This window comes from Panthera uncia, chromosome X (genome assembly GCF_023721935.1).
Source record: "Panthera uncia isolate 11264 chromosome X, Puncia_PCG_1.0, whole genome shotgun sequence".
Lineage (NCBI taxonomy): Eukaryota > Metazoa > Chordata > Mammalia > Carnivora > Felidae > Panthera > Panthera uncia.
In genome coordinates this window covers 11,976,727-12,002,028 of record NC_064817.1, presented here as the reverse complement: position 1 = coordinate 12,002,028, position 25,302 = coordinate 11,976,727, and the positions used below count along the sequence as shown (strand labels likewise).

The following is a 25,302-nucleotide window of genomic DNA, read 5'->3' as shown; positions in this document are numbered from 1 at the left end:
ACCTCTCGTATAAAGCAGCTTCTAATTTTTTTGTGGATGAAAGAACTGGTTACTGATTAGAGTTGGATGGACTATGTGAGTATCCTAGATCTTTTTTTTTTTGTTGTTTTTTGACTATTACAAAAGCTTATTTAACAAAAAAGTTCAATATGAAAATGTACACAACCCAATTTTTACATTTAGTAAAACAGGTGCTGTGGAGAAGCATTTGATTTCTCTGGGGAGCACAGAAGTTGTTTATACTTCTGCCAAGGTTTATAACATGATGATTCTATTTCCTCATAATACCACTATTCCAGTATTGGCCTGTGGTCCACTAATTGCCATCCCCACACATTCGTCTATCGCAAGATTCATAAAGGGATTGAGTCCCTGCAGTAGTCTTGGACATGGCTGCCACCATTTAATTTCAATGATAACTTCTTGTCCATGAATTTTGTCAGCTTGGGAGAGCGAGCTTTGCTCAGTGTCTACTCAGAGAGCTCAAAGATGCCTTGAAACAGAATTCGTGGCCTCCCTTCTACTCCCACAGTAGGCCTGGCATTTTCTCTCAATCTTTAATTGTGGTGAAATAGCATTGTAATTATTTTCCAACTTTAGAATTATATCCCTCTTTTACTTTCTACTTCCATCCTGCCACTAAGCATTTTTTCCCCCTGGAAACTCTCCTGACTCTCCTGCTTCCTTTTCACTCCCACAATGATCCCATCATAATCCGTGGCCATCTTAGATCCACAGTGCCTCATCTGCCTCCTTCTGGCTTCCGAGTTTCTGGTCTTTATTTTAATGCATCCTACATATAGCAGCATGGATACTTTTTCTGCTTTTATTTGGTTTAGACCACTCCCATTCTAAGAAACCCAGAATAATTCTAAATTACCTCTTGAATAAAATTAAACCTCCTAATTATATACTCTAACGTCCTCAGCCTGTAAGCGCCTCCACTTAATGGCTCCCTTGCCTGCCCCACTCCACTTGGACATCCCACTTCAGCTACATGAGCCCATTTGCACTTCCCACTTGGAGTGCACATTTATACCCACCTACTAACCCATGAGCCTTTGAACATCCCACCTCTCCCGTTCAGAATTCCTCCCCTCTTCATTTTACCGGGAAAATCATTGGTTTGACTTTGTTTAACTCGATGTTTCTCAAATTTATTTTACTGCAGAATAATTTTGCTTACAACATAGCTATTGAAACTATAGCTTCTGTCTATTCTTTGCTCCTCCAGGTCCACCCTCCCCAAACCCTCCTCTGCTCTGCTGTGTGTCCCATGAGGGAGTCCAACCTGTATGAACCACATCACCAGGTCCTTCTTGACCTCTGTCATGGTCAGTTTTATGCATCACCTTGGCTGTGCCATATTGCCCACTTATTTAATTAAACACAAATCTGGGTGTTGCTGTGAAGATATTTTGTAGTTGTGGCTAACACCTACAATCAGTACACTTTAAGTAAAGCGGATTACTCTCCTTAATGATTGCTTTCATCCAGTCAGTTGAAGGCCTTAAAGGCAAAACCTGAGGTTTCCCAAAGAAGTTCTAGTTCAAGATTACAATATTTAACCACCCTGATTGCATGAGCTAATTTCTTAAAATTAATTTCTGTCCTCTCCCCCGATATAGGTTCTGTTTTTCTGGAAAACCCTGACTAATACACCCTTTAACTTCTGAGTTGGTTTGGCCAGTGAGGCCTATTCACAGGTGATTAGAGGGAAGAAGGAGACTGGGGCTAGCATATTGATTCCCTGGGTCACTCTCTGCTGGGTCGCTTATAGTTGGCTGTGTCTGTGGACAGAAATCCCAGCTCTGGAACCTTCTCTCTCTGATTCTTTTCTTCTTCTTCTTTAAAACATTTTTAAAAATGTTTATTCATTTATTTGGAGAGAGAGAGAGAAAGAGCTTGAGCAGGGGAGGGGCAGAGAGAGAGAATCCCAAAGAGGCTCCACGCTGTCAGCACAGAGCCCATGCAGGGCTCAAACCCATGAACCATGAGATCACGACCTGAGCTGAAATCGAGTCTGATGCTTAAGTGACTGAGCCACCCAGGCACCTCTGATTCTTTTCTTCTTAGTTCTGGGTTCAGTAAACCACCCCACCCTCTATCCTCTTTCTCCTTGGGGCCTAAGGATGGTCACAGCTCCTTGCTGTTACTAGACCTGGGGTCCCGCACTATCTTCTGTGGTTTCCCTGTACTCTGTCTTTATGTTTGTGAATAGCCCATTGTAAAAATTTCCCCCAGTTGCCCAATTTGAATGTATCAGTTGTTTCCTGACATGACCTTGACTGATATAATATCTCATGGAATTAGTGTCCCAAGAAACATACTTTGGGAACCTATGCTTCAACTTCAACCTTTCTCTTATTAGGGCAACAAAGCTGTAGGGTTCACTGTTTCCCAAAACAGTCTAGGAGAAGACAGGACAGACTTCATAGAAAAAGAGATTTGCGGGTTAATAGTTGAACTACAGGTAAGTTTAATTCAGCTGGAGAGAGGGTGGACATGGCAACAGAGAGTGAAAACTTCAATTTGTGGACTAGACAGTTATAAAATGCTTCTGCACATTTTATCTCATTTGATCCTCTCCGCAATCCTGTGAGGGAGGCAATTATCCTGTGTCATAGATAATCAAGGAGATGAGCAAATGAGCAAGGTGTGTTCAGGGGTACAGGAGACATTTGTCTGATTAAAGTGGAGAGTTCTTGGTGAGAAGTAGGGAAGAATAAGGTTTCCATAGGTCAGGCAGGACCAAATTATGTGTGATCCTGAGGCTGGAGGTGATTAGTTGGATTTGATGCAAGAGGCTGTGGAGAGCTTTTGAAGAATTCTTTGAAAATTTTTAATTTACTTTATAAATAATACATGTTCACAGTAGAATATTTAGTAATATAAAGTATAAAGAAGAAAACAAACATCACCCATAATTTTAGCATCAAGTGATACCCTGTTTGTGCTTCTAAAACTTGAGATCAATCAGCGTTCATAGTATTGTGCCCTGTTTTATTCATCTGACGCAGTTTCTCGACTGTGGCACACTGACATTGGGCAGGATAATTCTTTGTTGCTGGGGGAGAGGGTCGCCTGCGTATTATACAATGTCTAACAACATTCCTGGCCCGTACCCACTGGATGCCAGTAGCACCTCCTCCTTGTCCAAGCTGTGACAACCAAAAGTGTCTTCCAGACATTGCTGAATGTCCGTTGGTAGGCAGAATAATTCCCAGTTGAGAATCTGTGGTCTAACTTTATATTGTGAACATTTTGTCCCATATCATTAACAATCACTGAAAAATCTCTGTGACAGATGCAACATACTTTATTTACTCATGGCTTTTTTTGTTGAATGTTTAGTCTGTTGTATATATATATATATATTACCATCATGAATAACACCATGAATGAGTATCCTTTCACATAAATCTTTAGTTGGATCTCTGCTTATCTCCTTCGGACCAATTCCTGGAAGTGTATTTCTGAGTAAAAGGGCATGAACATTTCAGGGCTCCTGCTACGTTTTTCTGAAAAAGTGACTTCCCGAATGATTTGTACAGATATCTACGTCTGCTAACCAGTGACGCATGAGTGTTCCCATTTTACCAGCCTTCGTAAGCACCGAGGATTGCTCTTAGAAACACTCTTGGTATGTTGTTGAAAAAATGATATCCTGATCTTCTGATCTTCTGATTTGTCTTTTTTGATCTTCAGTAAAGTTTTCTCATGTGTTGCTTAGAAGTCTGTTTACTTCCTCTAAACTTGTAAATTGTTGAGTGTTTTAAGCATTATGAGGGCAGTGTTTAGAAAAACACCTGATGGCCTGTGTTTAGGGGGAATGTACTGATTTTAGCTTCTTTTTCTCAGGTGACTTGCTTTTCTAATTTTCAGCTCAGATTCAGTTTCTTGACTATGTCAGAAAGTCATTTTCTTTGTGAAGAAAATCTGACTCTTTCTTCAACTTAAAAGAAGCATGGAAAGTAAGAAAGAAAATAAAAGGACTTGCAAATAGACTTTTCAATTTTCTTGTTTACAACCTCAAAGTCACCCTTTATGTAGCTGAGTCTGCCAGTGTTTTCTCATTAGTATTATAAAGTCGATTGTTATTCACTGTTGTGCTCTCCTGGGGATGTCAAACTAGAACTGGAATCTAGTCCAACTCTGCCGCCAGCTACTTCTGTAATCTTGGGCAAACTGCTTCATCTTTCTCAACCTAACTCTCCTCATTTATAAAATAATGTGAGAGAAGATGATCTTTCAGGGCCTTTAGAATTCTATAAATGTGTGTTCACATGACGAGAAGAAAAGAAATAACAGCAACAACTTGGGACCCTGGAGTCTTGTTCTGGAAGGGGAAGGAGAAGGGATGCAATTCTAAAATAATATACATATTTTGCAATGGCAAAATGCAACACTTGTATTTGTATTTCAGTTATTAATGAACCTTAATTCTTCTTCTTCTTCTTTTTTTTTTTTTTACAATTCTGCACCCCTTTTGTTCATCAACTGGGAATTTTCCCCATGTACAAAATGTTACAAGGGCAGAAGTAGAATGTGAGTGTTTACATAGGTTGTTCTTGAAACAGGAAGTCACAAAATTCGCTTTGCCAATGCTATAATATTTATAATTGTTATATATACCTGTTATAACAAAACATATGTAAATATATGAAATATAATAAATATATATTATATATACATATATATCCATCTATCTCTGTCTATCCATCCATCCATCCATCCATCCATCTATATATCTGCTTATCGAGTGTCTTCTCCACTGGAATGGAAGTTCCATGAGAGAAGAGATTTTGTCTGTCTTGTCCATCATAGGATCCTCTCAGCACCTAAGATAGTGCCCAGCACATGGTATCTGTTCAATAGGTAAGTAAGGAATGGATGCATAAATGAATACATGAAGATGTATATTTATCAAGAAGACAAAAGATAAATGTTGGTGTGGCTGTGGAGAAAAGAGAACCCTCATGCTCTGTTGGTGGGAATGGAAACTGATGTAGCCACTATGGGAAGCAGTATGGAGACTCCTCAAAAAATTAAGAATAAAACTGCCACAGGATCCAATGATCTCACTTCTGGGTATATATCCAGAGGAAAGGAAATCGCTATTTCAAAGAGATATCTGCACCCCCATGTTCGTTGTCAAACTATGGAAACAACCTAGGTGTCCATTGATGGATGACTGGATATCGAAACTGTGGTATATATGTAAATATATATAGAGTGGGATATGCACAAACCCCCACACACATACACACAATGGTATATTATTCAGCCATGAAAAAGAAGAAAGTCCTGCAATTTGCAACAATATGGATGAAACTAGAGAACATTATGCTAAGTGAAACAAATCAGACACAGAAAGACAAATACTATATGGTATTGCTTAGATGTGAAATCTGAAAAAAAAAAAAAGTTGAACTCATAGAAACAATAGAATGGTGGTTGCCATGGGCTGGGGCATGGGGGAATTGAGTCAATGGGTACACACTTTCAATTATAAGAGGAATAAATGCTGAGTATCTAATGTACAGCATGGTGGCTATCGTTACTAATTCTGTATTATATACTTGAAATCTACTGAGAGCAGATCTTAAGTGTTTTCTCAAGAAAAGAAAAGAGGAAAAAGTAACCATGTGAGGTGATAGCTGTGTTAATTAACTTGATCATGGTAATCATTTGACAATGTATATATATATCAAATCACTTTAAATATATTACAACTTTATTTGTCAATTATACCTCAATAAAACTAAAAATAATGAAATAATGAATAATAATAAAAATAACTGGATATCTCTGCAGTATACAAATATAACTCATGAATACAACTTACAGTCCCAAGAGTTCTCTACTTGTAGTTTTGTGTCCATGGAGCTTGAACCCTAGTCATATTTCTCAAAATGTGCCTTCTGTAGAGGAACTCCAGCATATGTAGCTATTTTTTAAGTTAACTAAGAAGATGAAATCAGTCATATTTGGGAATGATTGACTGATGGAATGAACAGAGAAATGAAAACAATGAAGGAACAAATAAGCTAATACACAGGTAAAATGAACTTGGCTAAAAAATTAATTAAATTTAAATTAAAAATTTTTAGGGGCACCTGGGTGGCTCAGTCGGTTGAGCGTCCGACTTCAGCTCAGGTCATGATCTCACAGTTTGTGGGTTCCAGCCCCACTTCAGGCTCTGTGCTGATAGCTCAGAGCCTGGAGCCTGCTTTGGATTCTGTGCCTCCCTCTCTTTCTGCCCCTCCCCCACTCATACTGTGTCTCTGTCTGCCAAAAATGAATAAACATTAAAAAATTTAAAATTAAAAATTTTTATTTATTTAAGTAATCTCTACGCCCAATGCAGGGCTCGAACTCACGACCCTAAGATCAAGAGTCAGATCCTCCTCCAACTGAGCCCGTCAGGTGCTCCTAAAAAGTTAATTAAAAAAAAACCCAGTTTGGATTGTTTGATTTTCCTTTGCCATCATTTAAATGTGTTTATGTAGACAATATTTTGGGAAGGAGCTCTACCAATATGGTTTTCATTTATTAGGATAGAAATTCATGAAAACAGATGCTATCAACTTTTTTTTTTTACCACTTAGGATGTAGATTAATACAGGTTCACAAATGGATTAAAAAGAAAGATGATGAAACTACAGATGCAGGCAGATCTCTGTCTACATATATCTGTCTTTGTCTCTGTCTCTGTCTGTATCATCTACATCTATATTTCTGTGTGTATGAGTATGTCTATGTATATTCTACATCTATATCTATATCATCTATTTTCATATCTATGTCTTCAGGTATAGATAGAGGGAGCCTCATTCAGGACTGCAAAATAGTGAGAGCCTTTGAGCTCCGTTTGCAGCCTCACTTATAAAATGAGAATGGAAATTTTGTCAAAGATGGTGAAGGAATAGCTATGATTGCAGTAATTGCAAGGCATTTGCAAAATACAAATAAGTTTTGTGAAATTATCGTTGCAGTAGCAAGCAGTTTCAAATTTATGTTGGAAAGCTCCTTTTGCTATGAAGTTGTAGACAAGCAGTTTGAAAGAGCACCAGCTTTCGGCTATGTAATTATGTGTAAAATTTGTTCCAGAAATTCAGCAAGGCTGGGGCATAGAACTGTAAGTTTTCCAAATTGTTTTCAAATGGGCAGTAGAGGTGTGTGGGCAGTCAGATATGCAAAAGTAGTAACATAAAGGAGAATCGATTTGAAGCACATATTCTCTTCAGAGACAAACTCCTTCAGCCCTTAAACAAGTTATGTTACTACTTAAAATGAATTACCATTTCCCATAGTAATTGATGGCAATTTGTAGCATTTAACAAGCACTTACAATGTGCATTTGGTAGTGAGCTTATACTTGAAGATTTATTCCTCAAAATTATACTTTAAGATTTATTCCTCAAAAAGCTTTCATTCAGCGTCTTTTGAGGTTCTAACGACTACAGCAACTATGTTTATTTTGTGGCAGAGACTAGTGAATTGTTCACCATACTTGTTTTCTTTCCTCCTAGACACAGAGCTGGACTACATTTTCCAGCTTCTCTTGAAGGTAGGTATGGTTATGTGTGACTGAGCCCTGGCCATTGGAAAGTAGGTGGAAACTGTGTGGGTCACTTTCAAGCTTGACTCATTATGATTTCCCACATGATCTTTCACTCTAAGGTGGCAAAGTATTTGTCAGTCCAAGTCCCTGGGATACTCTGTGGAGCAGAGACCCAACCCACATCCCCAACCTCTAGGTGACTGGGCTTTATCTGAGAGAGAAATTGGCTTTGATTGTTTAAACCACTGAGTTTCAGGGCATCTAGCATTACCATAACTAACGTATAGGATAGAGAATGGAAACATTCTAGAACAGAAGCAACAGAAACACATAAATAATCATTACAGTTATAAAAATAGAAACAACAAAAGTATGAAGTCATGCTTGACTTTTCCCATTGTAACTATTTGGGCCAGTTCATTTTCAGAATATTATGTAGCAGCTGCCTACATGATGGGAAATAATTGAAGTGGGGCCTTAATAGGAATTAACAAAAATAGTAACCAATATGAATGTAAAAAATTTGAGTTCAAAAATTACACGAAAATGGATGCCTGGCTGGCTCAGTTGGTGGAGCATGTGACTCTTGATCTTGGGGTTGTAGGTTTGAGCCCCACGTTGGGTGTAGAGATTACTTAAAAATAAGATCTTTAAAAAACAAAAACCAACAATTACATGGGAAGAAATGAAAATGAAAACACAGCGATCCAAGATCTTTGGGATGCAACAGAAGTGATTCTATGGAGGAAGTTTATAGCAATATAGGCCTACCTTAAGAAGCAAGGAAAATATCAAAGAAACAACCTAAACTTAAACCTAAAGAAGCTAGAAAAACAAAAAGCCTAAAGCCAGCCGAAGGAAGGAAATAATAAAGATTAGAGCAGAAATAAATGATATAGAAACAAAAAAATAGTAGAACAGATCAATGAAACCAGGAGCTGATTCTTTGAGAAGATCAACAAAATTGATAAATGACTAGTCAGACTCATCAAAAAGCAAAACACAAAAAACAAAAAGAAAGACCCAAATAAAATAACAAATGAAAGAGAAGAAATAGCAACCACACTACAGAAATACAAACAATTTAAAGAGAATATTATGAAAAATTATATGCTAACAAATTGGACAACTTAGAAAAAATGGACAAATTCCTAGAAACATAACCTCCCAAAACGGAATCAGGAAGAAATAGAAAAATCAAACAAACTGATTACCAACAATGAAATTGAATCAATCATCAAAAAACTGCCAACAAACAGAAGTCCAGGACCAGATGGCTTCACAGGCAAATTCTAGCAAACATTTAAAGAACAGTTAATACATATTCTCAAACTTTTCCAAAAAATGGAAGAGGAAGGAAAACTTCTAAATTCATTCTTTGAGGCAGTATCACCCTAACACCAAATCCAGATAAAGACACCACAAAAAGAGCCTACAGGCCAATATTTCTGATGAATGTAGATGCAAAAATTCTCAACAAAATACTAGCAAACCAAATCCAACAATACATTAAAAAAATCATACACCACAATCAAGTGAGATTTATTGCTGCGATGCAAGGGTGGTTCAGTATTCACAAATCAATGTGATACATCACATCAATAACAGGATAAAAACCATGTGATCATTTCAATAGATGCAGGAAAAATATTAGACAAAGTACAACATCCATTCATGATAAAACCCCTCAACAAAGTAGGTCTAGAAGGAACATACCTCAATATATTAAAGGCTTTATATGAAAAACCCACAGCTAACATCATACTCAATGATGAAAAACTGACAACTTTTCTCCTAAGCCCAGGAACAAGACAAGGATGTCCACTCTGACCACTTTTATTCAACATAGTACTGGAAGTCCTAACCACAGCAATCAGACAAGAAAAAGAAATAAAGGCTTCTAAATTGGTAAAGAAGAAGTAAAACTTTCATTGTTTGCAGATGGCATGGTATTATATATAGAAAACCCTAAAGACTCTACACACACACACAAAAACCTATTAGAATTGATAAATCAATTTAGTAAAGTCACAGGGTACAAAATCAGTGTATAGAAATCTGTTGCATTCCTATACATTAATAATGAAGCAGCACAAAGTGAAATTAAGAAAACAGTCCCATTTACAATTGCACCCAAACCAGTAAAATATCTAGGAATAAACTTAAGCAAAGAGGTGAACGACCTATACTCTCAAACTATGAAACACTGATGAAAGAAATTCAAGATGATTCAAAGAAATGGAAAGACATTCCATGCTTATGAGTTGGAAGAACAAATATTGTTAAAATGTCTATACTACCCAAAGCAATCTACACATTTAATGCAATCCTTGTCAAAATACCAACAACATTTTTCACAAAACTAGAACAATCCTAAAATTTGTATGGAACCACAAAAGACCCTGAATAGCCAAGCAATCTTGAAAAAGAAGAATAAAACTAGTGGTATCACAACTCCAGTCTTCAAGTTATATTACAAAGCTATAGTAATCAAAATAGTATGGTACTGGCATAAAAATAGACACATAGATTAATGGAACAGAATAGAAAACCCAGAAATAAGCCCACAATTATATGGTCAAATAATCTTCAACAAAGGAGGAAAGAATATACAATGAGAAAAAGACAGTCTCTTCAACAAATGGTGTTGGGGAAATGGGACAGCTACATGCAAAAGAATGATACTGGACCATTTTTGTACACTATACACAAAAATAAACTAAAAATGATTTAAAGACCTAAGTGTGAGACCTGAAACCATAAAATTCATAGAAGAGAGCACAGGCAACAATTTCTCTGGCATTGGTTATAGCAACATTTTTTTTTAGATATATCTCCTGAGGCAAGGGAAATAAAAGCAAAAATAAACTACTGGGATTACATCAAAATAAAATGCTTCTATACAGCAAAGGAGACAATCAACAAAAGTAAAAGGCAACCTACTGAATAGGAAAAAGTATTTGCAAAAGATATATCCGATAAGTGGTTGGTATCTAAAATATATAGAGAACTTATAGAGCTCAGCATCCAAAAAACACATAATCCAATTAAAAAGGTGTGCAGAATCTCCAAGGAAGACATCCATATGGCCAACAGACACATCACTCAACATCACTCATCATCAGGGAAATGCACATCAAAACCACAATGACATGTCACTTGACACCTGTCAGAATGGCTAAAATAAAAAAAAAGAAAACCACAAGAAACCCTGGTGCACTCACTGTTGGTGGGAATGCAAACTGATGCAGCCACTGTGGAAAACAGTATGGAGTTTCCTCAAAAAGTTAAAAATAGAACTACTCTACTGCACTACTAGGCATTCACCCAAAAATTACAAAAACCTAATCCAAAGGGATACACGCACCCATATGTTTATGGCAGCATTATTTACCATAGCCAAATTATGGAAGCAGCTGAAGTGTCCATTGATAGATGAATGGATAAAGAAGTGGGGTGTGTGTGTGTGTGTGTGTGTGTGTGTGTGTGTGTGTGTGTGATGGAGTATTATTCAGGCATAAAAAATGAAACCTCACCATTTGCAACAACATGGATGGAGCTAGAGAGTATAATGCTAAACGAAATAAGTCAGTCAGAGAAAGGCAAATACTGTATGATTTCACTTGTATGTGGAATTTAAGAAACAAAACCTATGAGCACAGGGGGAAAAAGAGACAAACCAAGAAACAGATTCTTAACTTAGAAAAAACTAATGGTTCGGACTTCAAGCTGTATTACAAAGCTGTAATCGTCAAGACAGTATGGTACTCGCACAAGAACAGACACTCAGATCAATGGAACAGAATAGAGAACCGAGAAATGGACCCACAAAAGTATGGCCAACTCATCTTTCACAAAGCAGGAAACAATATCCAATGGAATAAAGACAGTCTCTTCAAGTGGTGCTGGGAAAACTGGACAGCGACATGCAGAGAAATGAACCTGGATCACTTTCTTACACCATATACAAAAATAAGCTCAAAATGGATGAAAGACCTAAATAAATGTAAGACAGGAAGCCATCAAAATCCTCGAGGAGAAAGCAGACAAAAACCTCTTTGACCTCAGCCGCAGCAACTTCTTACTCAACATGTCTCTGGAGGCAAGGGAAACAAAAACAAAAATGAACTACTGGGACCTCATCAAAATAAAAAGCTTCTGCACAGTGAAGGAAACAATCAACAAAACCAAAAGGCAACTGACAGAATGGGAGAAGATATTTGCAAATGGCATATCAGATAAAGGGTTAGTTTCCAAAATCTATAAAGAACATCAACACCCAAAAAAACAAATAATCCAGTGAAGAAATGGGCTAAAGACATGAACAGACACATCTCCACAAAGACATCCGGATGGCCAACAGACACATGAAATGATGCTCAACATCACTCATCATCAGGGAAATACAAATCAAAACCACAATGAGATACCATCTCACACCTGTCAGAATGGCTAACATTAACAACTCAGGCAACAACTGATGTTGGCAAGGATGCAGAGAAAGAGAATCTCTTTTGCACTGCTGGTGGGAATGCAAACTGGTGCAGCCACTCTGGAAAGCAGTGTGGAGGTTCCTCAAAAAATTAAAAATAGAACTACCCTACGACCCAGCAATTGCACTACTAGGTATTTATCCAAGGGATACAGGCATGCTGTTTTGAAGGGATACATGCATCCCAATGTTTATAGCAGCACTATCAATAGCTAAAGTATGGAAAGAGCCCAAATGTCCATTGATGGATGAATGGATAAAGAAGATGTGATACACACACACACACACACACACACACACACACACACACACGATGGAGTATTACTCAGCAATCAAAAAGAATGAAATCTTGCCATTTGCAACTATGTGGAAGGAACTAGAGGATATTATGCTAAGCGAAATTATTCAGTCAGAGAAAGACAAATATTGTATGACTTCACTCATATGAGGACTTGAAGATACAAAACAGATGAACATAAGGGAAGGGAAGCAAAAATAATATAAAAACAGGGAGGGGGACAAAAACATAAGAGACTTAAATATGGAGAACAAACAGAGGGTTACTGGAAGGGGTATGGGCGGGGATGGGCTAAATGGGTAAGGGGCATTAAGGAATCTACCCTGAAATCATTGTTGCACTATATGCTAACTAACTTGGATGTAAATTTAAAAAATAAATAAAAATTAAAAAAAAAAGAAAAAGAAAAACCTAATGGTTACCAGAGTGGAGGTGGAGGAGGGGAAATGGGTGAAATAGGTGATGAGGATCAAAGGTGCACTTACCTTGATGTGCACTGAGTAATTGTTGAATCAGTATATTGTATACTTGAAACTAATATAACACTGTATGTTAACTATACTGAAATTAAAATAAAAAACTTAAAAAAAAGAAAAAATTCATTGTAAAACTGTTAATGGAGAAGAAGAATACTTTGGCATTTATAATTCAGTGACAATTATTTATCTATTTATTTATTTAACCTATTGTGGTAACTTACTAAAGGTGGTGATGATGGGGAGAGGGAAGAGAAAGAAGAGGAAATAACTAGCTATTGGCTTTCTCTCACTGGCTTTTGTGGTTCAGGACTTGATCCAAATAAGGTTAAGTGGGTCACGCTGTGTGTGACCACTTGGTAAAGGGGCACTGTGCTAGCCTAGTGCAAATATCCTTAGCAACCTTTACAAGAGGAGTCTTGAGTACAAGGTACTCTGGGGTGAGAAACCTTAATTGAGCATCATTAAAATGAAGCACAGGCAAAGGTGTAAAAAAGACCTTTTGTGCTGAGTGAAATCTTTTCTGCCCCTGTTGTGATAGCTTTAGACCTTCTCTTGTTTTGGAGTGCCTGGGTGGCTCAGTTGGTTGACCATCCAACTCTTGATTTTGGACCAGGTCATGATCTTGCGGTTCGGTTTGTGGGGTTGAGCCCTGCATTGGGCTCTACACTGACAGTGCAGAGCCTGCTTGGGATTCTCTCTCCCTCTCTCTTTCTGCCCCTCTCCATGGTTCATGCTCTGTCTCTCTCAAAATAAATAAATAAACTTAAAACAAACCTTCTCCTATTTTAACCATTTAAAAAAATTGAAGTGTAGTTGACACACAATGTTACCTTAGTTTCAGGTGTACAACATAGTGATTCAACGTCTCTATATGTTATGCTATGCTTATGACAAATGTAGCTACCATCTATCACCATACAATGCTATTACAATACCAATGACTATATTTTCTAGCTGTTTCTTTCTTCCTTGTGCCTTGTGCATTCCACAAACGGAAGCCTGTACCTCCCATTCCTCTTCACTTGTTTTGCCCATCCCTCCCATCCACCTCCCCTCTGGAAACCATCAGTTTGTTCTCTGTGTTTATGAGTCTGTTTCTGCTGTTTTTGTTTTATCTTTTAGATTCCACATATGAGTGAAATAGTATGGTATTTGTCTTTCTCTGATCTATTTCACTTAGCATAATACCTTCTAGGTCTTTCCATGTTTTTACAAATGGGAAGATCTCATTCTTTTTTATGTATATATGCATACACATATACCACATCTTGTTTACCCATTTATCTGTTGATGGACACTTTGGTTGCTTCCATATCTAGGGTATTGTAAATAATGGTGCAACAAACATAAGAGTGCATTTATCTCATCAAATTAGTGATTTTATTTTCTTTGGGTAAATTCCCAGTTGTGGAATGGGAGTACGTGGTATTTCTAAGTTTCTGAGGGACCTCCATATTGTTTTCCACAGTGGCTGTACCAATTTACATCCCCACCAACAGTACCCAAGAGTTCCTTTTTCTCCACATTCTTGCCAAGGCTTATTATTGTCTTTTAAAAAAGTGGGCTCCATGCCCAATGTGAGGCTTGAACTCATGATCCTGAGATTAAGAGTTGCATGCTCTACTGAGTGAGCTAGCCAGATGCCCCTATTATTGTCTTTTTGATAGTAGCGGTTTGATAGGTGTGAGGTGATATCTCATTGTGGTGTTGATTTGCATTTTCCTAATGATGAGTGATGTTGAGTATCTTGTCATGTGTCTGTTGGCCATCTGAATGTTTTCTTTGGAAAAATGTCTATTCAGGTCCTCTGGCTATTTAAAACAATTTTTTTTTTTTAACGTTTATGTATTTTTGAGAGAGAGACAGAGTGTGAGCTGGGAGGGTCAGAGAGAGAAGGAGACATAGAATCTGAAGCAGGCCCCAGGCTCTGAGCTGTCAGCACAGGGCCTGACGTGGGACTCAAACTCATAAAAGGTGAGGTCATGACCTGAGCCAAATTTGGATGCTCAACTGATCGAGCCACCCCGGTGCCCCTCTGCCCATTTTTAAAATTAGAATATTTTTTCCTGTGTGTGTGTTGAGTTGCAGAAGATTTTTATGTATTTTGGACATTAACCCTTTATTGGATATATCATTTACAAATATATTCTACCATTCAGTAGGTTGATCTTTTGTTTTATTGATGGTTTTCTTTGTGCAAAAGGTTTTAATTTTGGTATAGTCCCAATAGTTTACTTTTGCTTTTGTTTCCTTTATGTTAGGATACATATCTAGAAAAATGTTGCTAAGGCCAACATCAGAAAGATTATTGCCCATGATTTCTTCTAGGATTTTTATGGTTTCAGGTCTCACATTTAGGTTTTAATCCATTTTGAATTTATTTTTGTGTATGGTGTACGAAAGTGGTCCAGTTTCATTCTTTTGCATGTAGCTGTCCAGTTTTCCCAGCACCATTTATTGAAGGGACTGTTTTTTTCCCCGTTGTATATTCTTGCCTCCTTTGTCATTGAATAATTGGCTATAGAAGTATGGCTTTATTTCTGGGTTTTCTATTCTGTTCTATTGATCTAGCTGGTTTTTTTTTTTTTTTTTTTTTTTTTTTTTTTTTTTTTTTTTTTGTGCCAGTGCCATACTATTTTGATACTGTAACTTTGTACTACATCTTGAAATCTGGGATTGTGGTACCTCCAGTTTTGTTCTTCTTTCTCAAGATTGCTTTGGCTATTCGGAGTCTTTTGTGGTTCCATAGTATTACTTGTTCTAGTTCTGTTAAAAGTGCTATTGGTATTTTGTTTAGGATTATATGAGATCTGTAAATTGCTTTGGATAGTATGGAAATTTTGACGGTATTCTTTAGATTCATGAGCACGGACTGTCTTTCCATTTGTTCGTGTCATCTTCAGTTTCTTTCATCAATGTTTTATGGGTTTCAGGGTATAGGTCTTTCACCTCCTTGGTTCAGTTTATTCCTGGGTATTTTGTTCTTTTTGTTGCAATTGTAAATGAGATTGTTTTCTTAATTTCTCTTTCTGCTACTTAAAACAACTTTTTTTTAATGTTTATTTTTGAGAGAGAGAGAGAGAGGGAGACAGCATGAGTGGGGGAGGGGTAGAGAGAGATGGAGACACAGAATCTGAAATAGGCTTCAGGCTTTGAGCTGTCAGCGCAGAGCCTGATGCAGGGCTTATGAGCTGTGAGATCATGACCTGAGCCAAAGTCGGACACTTAACCAACTGAGCCACCCAGGCAACCCTGCTACTTCTTTATTAGTGTATAGAAATGCAGCAGATTTCTGTGTGACAATTTTGTGTCTTGCAGGTTTTCTTGAATGGAGGGTAGTCTCATCTCTGTTCATGGATATTGAAATGTGTCAGTATTTCAGCCCAAGTAATTTCTTACATGTACTATCATTTTGCCTCCAGGTATCTTTAACAAATATTTTATAAAACAAAACTTATCTAAAAATGGTCTCTTTTTAATGATTCTTTTGAATGTCACCAAATTTAGATGCTGCAAAATTGTAAGCTTTATCAGTTTGAATTCATTTAATGAAGAATACATGAGTTTTTCCAATTAATAATAGGAGTGCCATTCAAAGGGTCTTCCCACAAAAAGATATCTCAAAACACAATAGCAGAATCTCAAAGTTAAATAGTTTACATGAACTGAGGTCTCATCATTTATTTTATTTAGTTTTTCTCGTGCATTTGTAGGGATTTTTTTTTAAGTTTTGTTTTAACTCCACAGTTAGTTAAGATTGTATGGATATGTTCTAATGATTTCTGTCTGTAGGCTTTATTTCAATCACTACAATTTTTTAACAGCTTAAATATTTTGGTTCTCCATTAGTTGAATACTTTCATTAAAGATATTCAATAGATTTTGGAAAAATGTAACCAAGATTTTGAGAACTCTTTGCACCACTCACAAAAATCCTATACATTGGAAGACTCAAAAGCTCAAACATTTATCAAATCTGATGGATAAGGGTAGCAAGTGTGTTTGCTATGGTAATTATTATTTTTTGCATTCATCATTGTTGCAGACTAGGAGTCTGGAGTTCTCTCTTATCCAGCAAGAGAACAGACACAGAATTGAATACAAGAGAGGCTAATGTCCAGGAGGAGACAAGAGCCCCTAAAAGGGGTTTCATGTCCATATTTATTAAGATTTTTTTTTAACGTTTATTTATTTTTGAGACAGAGAGAGACAGAGCATGAACGGGGGAGGGGCAGAGAGAGAGGGAGACACAGAATCCGAAGCAGGCTCCAGGCTCTGAGCCATCAGCCCAGAGCCCGACGTGGGGCTCGAAGTCACAGAGCGCGAGATCGTGACCTGAGCTGAAGTCAGACGCTTAACCGACTGAGCCACCCAGGCGCCCCTCATCTCTGTATTTATTGAGCACTCAAGATCTTACACACGTGGTGATCATGAAGAAAACAAGATGTTACACACGTGGTGAACATGAAAACAATTAGTAATCATAAACTTGTATGTGTAAGAAGCAAAAGGTCTGGGCGGGAGGGGAAGTGGAGTTTGTGATCAAAGCACAATAGTATATTGGCGCCAGATGGAAAGTAATTTCCTGTAGGTGATATAACAATTTACTCATGATCCTATTACAGTATCTCGCTAGCTAACCTTGGGCACTTTCACCCGTGGTGGTGGCTTTCTGCCTTAAGCTTTTTTCTACCTAATGTCTAACCTTTTTATGTAAGTATAAGGAATCCTTGAACCTATTTCCCCACACACCATTGTCTTTGTCATGCAAATTTTTCGTTAAGGTACTCTGTATATATAGAAACATTTGAAATTTTGACAGGTACAGCTTCTGTTTTGATTGGTGGGATACTCCTGCTGGTTTGAGCAAAATCATGAATAATGTATGCATCAAGCCAATTTTAAGAATATTTTATCCATAGGTTTCTTTATGAAATGATGCCATTGTTTGCCCCATGTCACCGTCCCTCATGAAATAAAGAGTACATATATTTCACATAAAAACAAATAATTTTATTTTCCATGTTGAATATTACAACCAAATTTGTAAGAGCATTCACAACATCGGATGTTTCACCTTTGAGCAGAATGAATGCCGAAACTTTAATTTCATGATATAGATGGAAAAATGAAGTCATCATTGGTATTAACTGATTTTCCATTTGAAACATCTGAAATTGTTGGTATAAATCTGATATCATTTAACTGTGAAGTTCTTTTCTGCTAATTGACCTGACACATTAGCTGTAATGTGATGTGCCTCAAACATTTGGAATTGAAAATTAGCAAAGAATAGTCTTTTGGTCAAAATGAATAGCCTTGTTGCATAGAGTGCTAGGTCTTCATACCTTTGGCAACTGCTTGTGTTAAATTGCTATCTTCATTTGCAGACTTTTAAAAATGACAAATTTTGAAGCGGATGTGTGTGCTTCTCTAGTAGGTTTGGTCTTCTGGTTTTCAGGTGGAAAATGATATCATAAGGACGCTTATTGTAGATGGTGAAAGGTAAATATTCTGTGCAAGTTATACATTCATCAATACCTCTCTTGAGAAAAGGGAATTAAGTACTTAATTTTTCATTAAACATGCACTTTTTATGAGCTCACTGCTACAAAAGAGGTTATTGCTTTAAACTAAAAAGTAAAGTAAAAAAAATAGCTTTTCCAAATAATAAAATAAATGGTTGAAATTTACCCCATGCCATAAATGACAAGAACACTATAAAAAGAACATTCAGACTATTCTCCACATACTCTATGGAATGGTTACTGTTCAGTCTGTATTTTACAAGTGTTTCACATGGTCTTAATTTAAATTGTATTGTGTTTCCACCAGCACCTGTAACTGGTGACCCAATTCATCTGTGTATTTCTCAGGCTGATAATGGACCATGTACTACTAGGTGGTTAGCAACAGCCAATACTTGTCTTACCACCACCACCCAATTCTGGAAGGGGTTAGCTGTTTGAAGGAGATTGCAAAAAAGGCCATATCTTTGCACTTCTCCTAATAAGAGATGGAGTCTGTGTCCTCTCCCTTTGAATCTGGGGTGGCCCTGTGACTTGTTTTGATCTAAAGAAAGTAGTGGAAGCATCCTTGTGGGATTTCTGACTAAAGCATCAAGACCCTTTACAGCTTCCTCTTTTATTCTCTTGTTGCCCTAAGATCACCATGGCCAGGATAGCTTCCTTGTTGATGAGAGGCCATGTATATAGAATAAGGCCCAGCTGTCAGCCAGTACCAATTGTCAGACATGTGAACGACACTATCCTAGGCCAGCAGTTCTCAAAGTGCAGTCAGGTGACTCTTGGTGGTCCCTGAGGCCTAACTTGTGGAATCCATCTAAGGCTTAAAAGCATAATATATGACAATACATTGAAAACAGTGCCTGGTCAACAGTAGGTACTCAATACCTGTTTATTATTGTCCTTAGACTCTTGAGATAAGTATTAGTGAATACAGTTTGTGACAGCCTACATGAGAAAAATCACAGGTCACACTCAGTATAACATTTTTTGTAGTTTAGGTGCTTTATTCTTTTAGGTTCTGTGGTCCATTAAGCAGTAATGATGGACACTGACACTGGGTTGGGTTGGTAGGCCACTAAAACTGAAAATAACCAATCAAACTAGCTGCAATCATTGCTTGCAATCAGTAACCAACCAACTTATACTATATCAGTTATAGAAAGTGTCTAAACTAGTGGCTTAAACAAACATTTAATATTTTCCACATAACAAAGAATCCAGAGTTAAACAATCTAGGGCTAGTGGCTCCATAATGAGAGCCCTATCAGGCTCTATCTCTTTCTTCAGCCATCCTCAGTATGTGATTGCTGCTCAGGCCATCATCAGCCACTTCTCCTCCAGCCCTGTGCCCACCTTGCAGGCAGGAAGAATGACAGTGCAGAGGACACAGGGTGGAGTGTGCCCTATCTGAGTCTACTCTGGTGTAGGAGCTCTCTAAGAAGCCCTGTAGAAGTTCGACCTACACCTCACTGGCCTGACCTGCGTCAGCTGGTTATCCCTGTGCAAGAGAGGCTGGGGAATATAGTTATCGGCTGGGCATATTGCCTCTTCCAGAAAAAGCAGAATTCTGTTGCTAAGGGAGAAGTGGGGATAGAGATTGGATTGTTAAAGGTACAATTCTCTTTGTTGTCTTTAGGTCTCACTTGCTATTGCACAAGGTCATTGTGAAGCTGGAATTACAAAGTAGATATGTATTGAACCCACCCCAACGGAGTCTGCCACACATCATGTTTTTCATTTTCCATCCAGTTGTCATGAAGTGACACTGATACATTCATTAAGGGACTAGAGGAATTTATAAGCATCTGGGAGACCCATCTCTCAGAGTGTTTATTGGAAAGACCATTTAGCCAATTCAAGAGATTGCATTGTGAACAATAATTTGTCATTTTAAGGGAGTATGGGGAAGTTAAGCCATTATGCTTTATTTGGGGGAGTTTATATCATCCCATCCCTGGATAGATTTTAACACCACTGGCAGGAAATAAAAACAAGGCTTTTTTCTTGTTCTCAGAGCCTTTTGAGGATGATAATATCTTTGAGACCAGGTTTGGGTTGGTTTTCTCCAGTCCCTGTGCAACTGTTAGCAAAAGCCTATTGTGATAACGCACATTTCTCTGTGAGACAAATGATGACAAAACACAGCAGGGTAATTTCCTGTGTAGGAATCCCCACTCCCACCCCCCACTAAAAATCATCCCACAAATAAAACCCAGTTCTAGACTACCTCCCTCCCCTTCATTCAAGTAGCTCTTTGTACCTCTATTGTCTTGTCTCACAGTCACTCTGCTTTCTGTTCGTTGCCTTTGGATCTATTTCTTCTCCCAATTTCTCTCTATACTATACTAAAATAATTTTAAAATGTTTTTAATTGTTTTAAAATTGTATGTTAGAGAGAGAGTGAGAGCACAAGCAGGGGAGAGAGGCAGAGGGAGAGAGGGAGAATGAATCCCAAGCAGGCTCTGTGCTGTGTGGAGCCTGATGTGGGGCTTGATCTTACAATGCTGGGATCATGACCTGAGCTAAAATCATGTTTCCTAGATCTTTGACACTCAGACTGTGGTCTGAGCACCAGCAACATCAGTATCACCAGGGAGCTTGTTAGAAATATAGATTTCCAGACTCCCATCTCTCTTACAGCACCCCAGACTTACTGAATCAGAGTCCGTATTTTAACAGTATCACCAGGTGATTTGCAGGTATTGGGGGAGGGGGTTGGTAGCAATGAGGAGTGTTGAGAAGCACAGATCCAGGATTCCCTGCTGAAGATGGTCTGATGCTGGGATTAGGAGCAGAGATTTTCAATTTTTATTTGAATTTCAGCCTTGTAACCAACTAGCCACATGACTCTGGGAGATTCAGCTATCTTTCCCAAACTTCAATTTCCTCATTTCCAGAATGGGAACAATAATTTTTATTTTACAAGGAAACTCTGAAAATTAAATTAGATAAGTATGTAAAGTGCCAAGCAGAGTACCTGGAACATGATCATTTGAAAAATAACTGCTATATGATCAATTTTTAATATTGCAGAATGTTTTTATTGACCTTCCATGTTAAATTTTTTCTTGCTCCTATTAGGTCATCCTTAAAAGAAAGAAACCTACAATAGTTAAGGTGATGCTACTCACCCTGGTTATGTTCATGGACTAACTGAGGCTTGTCACAATATTTGACTCAGATTATAATCTCGGGGGAGGGTTGATGGGTACAGCCTTAGCTGAATTTCTAATATATACAACCCTAAGTGCCTCAGAAAATGATTTTCCTGCAGAAAAATTGTGGCTTGGACCTGTTCTCTTTGAGGTAGGGATGGATGTTGGGGCCAGTTATGTCCCACTCCCACCTGCTTCCTTTCTGACTCTGTCCCATTTTGAAGGACTCAGACAGTGCAGCTGATGGGGTTCAGGGCAGGCCACCCCGAGATATGCCACTTGGGAATATTGATCATTTGGAATTCAAGTACTTAAGAAACAGCCAGTGCAATAAGGACACTCTGACCCTCCTTTGTCTCCCTGGAAGCAGGAAATAAATCTCCAATGTGAAAGGTACCCTCCCTGTGTCAGGAGGTAAAGAGACATCCTTATCACCAGAAATAAAAAATTCAGAATCAAGAAGGCTATATAAACAAACCTTGTTACTTCTTCACTAATTTACTACCTGAAGCTAAAACTTCTTTGTCTTGTCAATTCCTCATATATTTATTGTTTCTTTGTCTAAAATGTATAAAAGTTGTCTGCTTTGGTATTTCTCTGAGACTCGTATTTCTATGAGCTCCTATATGTATGAATTATATTTGTTTCTCTCCTGTTAATCTATTTCATGACAATTTAATTCTTAGACCAGCTAGAAGAATCTTGAAGAGTAGATAAAAATTTTTCCTCCTCAACACTACCATCACACCTGGGAAGTTCAGTATTATTTTACAGTTGGGATGTGCTGACCTTTGACATTGGAGTTTTATGTATCCCACACATTAATATTCATTAGGAAATCCTTAAAACTGCCCTTTAAAAGCCAAATTGAAAATTTCATACATCAAGTGATGAATGAATATTTTAAACCATCACATATTGGCACTACCTGTTATTCAACAGTTAAGTTTGGAAACATCTTTATCTTTGCACAGCAGTGCTTATGTCATTATTTGCATGTTTTATGACATTTTGTCGCTATTATTTTATAAAAATGTCCATGTGAGAGAAGTGAAGAGAAGTCTAGGTCTCAAACTCAATATAGATTCTTTTTTTTTTTTTTTTTTTTTTAGAGAGACAGACAGAGAGAGGGAGAGAGAGAGCATGAGTCGGGGTGGAGCAGAGAGAGGGAATCCAAAGCAGAGAGACACAGAATCCAAAGCAGGCTCTAGTTCTGAGCTGTCAGCACAGAGCCCGATGTGGGGCTTGAACCCATGAACCAGGAGATCATGACCTGAGCCAAAGTCGGACACCTAACCAACTGAGCCACCCAGGCACTCCATCAAACTCAATATAAATTCTTAAGCATGCTGGAAGCTGATAATCTTTAACTTTATTTGGATGCTTATCAGACTCATATGGGTAGACTGTGTTAATTATGAAGAAAATAAATAAAAATAATAAATATCTCCAAAATGCTGAAAATATATTGTTGAAGAGCATCAAAATGATCAATGTATTTTGAGTTTTTTAAAAATGTTTTTTAATATCTTTAGGAATTACATCCTTTTGTAGAGAAAGAAATACAATTTTCCCTCTACCCTTCTGGGTTCTTGGCTGAGATCCCCCTGTACCAAAAGACAGGTTAACAGAAAAGCAAACAGAAGTTTAATAAAACGTATACCTTCTGTATACGTGGGAGAGACCCAGGAAGACTGAGTAATTCCCTGAAATAGCTCCATCTCCAGCTAAAGACAAAAACTGTTGGGCAGGGGAAAAGCCGGGTTTTTAGGCAAAGCACTGTAAACAAGGGTATGGTTGTTATGCAGATTTTGGTTCATGCCTTTCCCATTGACTAGAGTTTCTAGAGATTTAGTTATGCTCTTCTTCCTGGTACATAGAGGGAGATACCTTTACAAATGGAGATTTTTTTTCTTTTACAGAAGAGTAACTTCTACTTGGTTTTCAGAGCTTCTGTGTGTGTGTGTGTGTGTGTGTGTGTGTGTGTGTGTTTAATAACCAGGTCAAAATAATCTTTATTCCAAAGAGGTATATTTTGGGGTGGCAGATTCTGCTTTCTTTCATTCTTATGTAATCCTATTGTTTGACTTTCTCACATTGCAATTTGTATACATTGTTAGGGAGATACTTTGTATCAAGCTATGGGGCTCTTGTATTGTGATATTTATGATGCACACATAATTATGATATATTTTCTAGTTTTTCTCTAAGTTTAAAGTAGGTTAAAAATTCAAATGGTGGAGATTCCTGTTAATTAATAAATAATTCTGTTCTTTTTTTCCTCATAAACATGTGAGGTGCCTTAAATAATTGTTGTGGGTTCTTTTACTGAGATATCACTGGCACTAAATAAATGACAGGGCTGCAGATATCATTTCTAAATTATTAATCTCACAGCAATCAGGGAACCACCAAAATAGTTTTATGATAACCCAGAGGATAATTCATCATTAAGTAGCTTTTACAAATGTCATGGCTTATTTTTTCCCATTCCATTTGGGAAGAGGCATTTTTAGGTCTCAAGTTTTTGGCTAGAGAGTGGTTATTTTATTTTATTTTTTATTTTTTAAAAATATTTATTTTGAGAGAGAGAGCATGTGTGCATGCACATGAGCAGGGGAGGGGCAGAGAGAGGGAGAGAGAGAATCTTAAGCAGGCTCTGTGCTAATAGCACAAAGAGTGTTATTTTGCTTATTTATTTATTAAATTTTTTTTTATGGTTTATTTATTTTTGAGAGAGAGAGAGAGACAGCATGAGCGGGGCAGGGGCGGAGAGGGAGACACAGAATCTGAAGCAGGCTCCAGGCTCCAAGCTGTCAGCACAGAACCCTAAGTGGGGCTCGAGCACGTGAATCGTGATATCATGACCTGAGCCAAAGTCGGACGCTTAACTGACTGAGCCACCTGGGCACCCCAAGGGTGGTTATTTTAGAAACAATATATAGTGTTATCATTTAATGGGCTCAGATTTCCAAATCCAAATTTCTTTTTATGAACTCTGAAAGTCCCTGGTTTCCAAAAATATTTTAATGTCTCAAGGTGATCAGAAGAATCCCGTTCATTTTGGGGTTACATTTGGAGTGACATGATGTGGTTTTTGCTATAAATTTGCTGTGTGATTTTGGGAGGTTTACTTAATCTATGGAAGTCCTGTTTTTCTCATATGTAAAGAGGAACCTAACAGTGTTAATTAGGTATTAATCTAACAGGTTGATGATTGAATTAAACTGGTTTGTACCTTGTTTATGATGCTCTTTCATCAGCTCTTAGTAGTTATTCATAAAGTATTGACACATTTAATTTATTTATTCATAAACTTCATCATCAATATCATTAATAAATGTATTCGTTTCATCAAGCACACTTGATTAGTTTAATAACTGAATGTTCCAGAGCACAGTGATAGGATGTCTGTGACTAAATATAGATTGTGGGGGGTATGAGTAAGTTCTGTGAAAAAAATGTATCCGTGTGTCAGATCCTGAAGGGCACTCAATACTTATATTCTTCTGCACTGTATTTTCTTTAAAATAGGTAAATCATTTTTGACATTATAGTCTATGGGCATTCTATGATTGCTTTCCAAATGATTAAGTAAATATAAGTTTAAAAGTATGGGGGCCCCTGGGTGGCTCAGTCGGTTAAGCATCTGACTTCAGCTCAGGTCACGATCTCGCGGTCCGTGAGTTCGAGCCCCGCGTCGGGCTCTGGGCTGATGGCTCAGAGCCTGGAGCTTGCTTCCGATTCTGTGTCTCCCTCTCTCTCTGCCCCTCCCCCGTTCAT

At 37.7% G+C, this 25,302-nt stretch overlaps 1 pseudogene; it reads right to left on the bottom strand.

Moving 5' to 3' along the window:
* Window positions 1–255: 255 nt before the first annotated feature.
* Window positions 256–431, bottom strand: LOC125932336 (small nuclear ribonucleoprotein G-like; annotated as a pseudogene).
* Window positions 432–25,302: the final 24,871 nt, after the last annotated feature.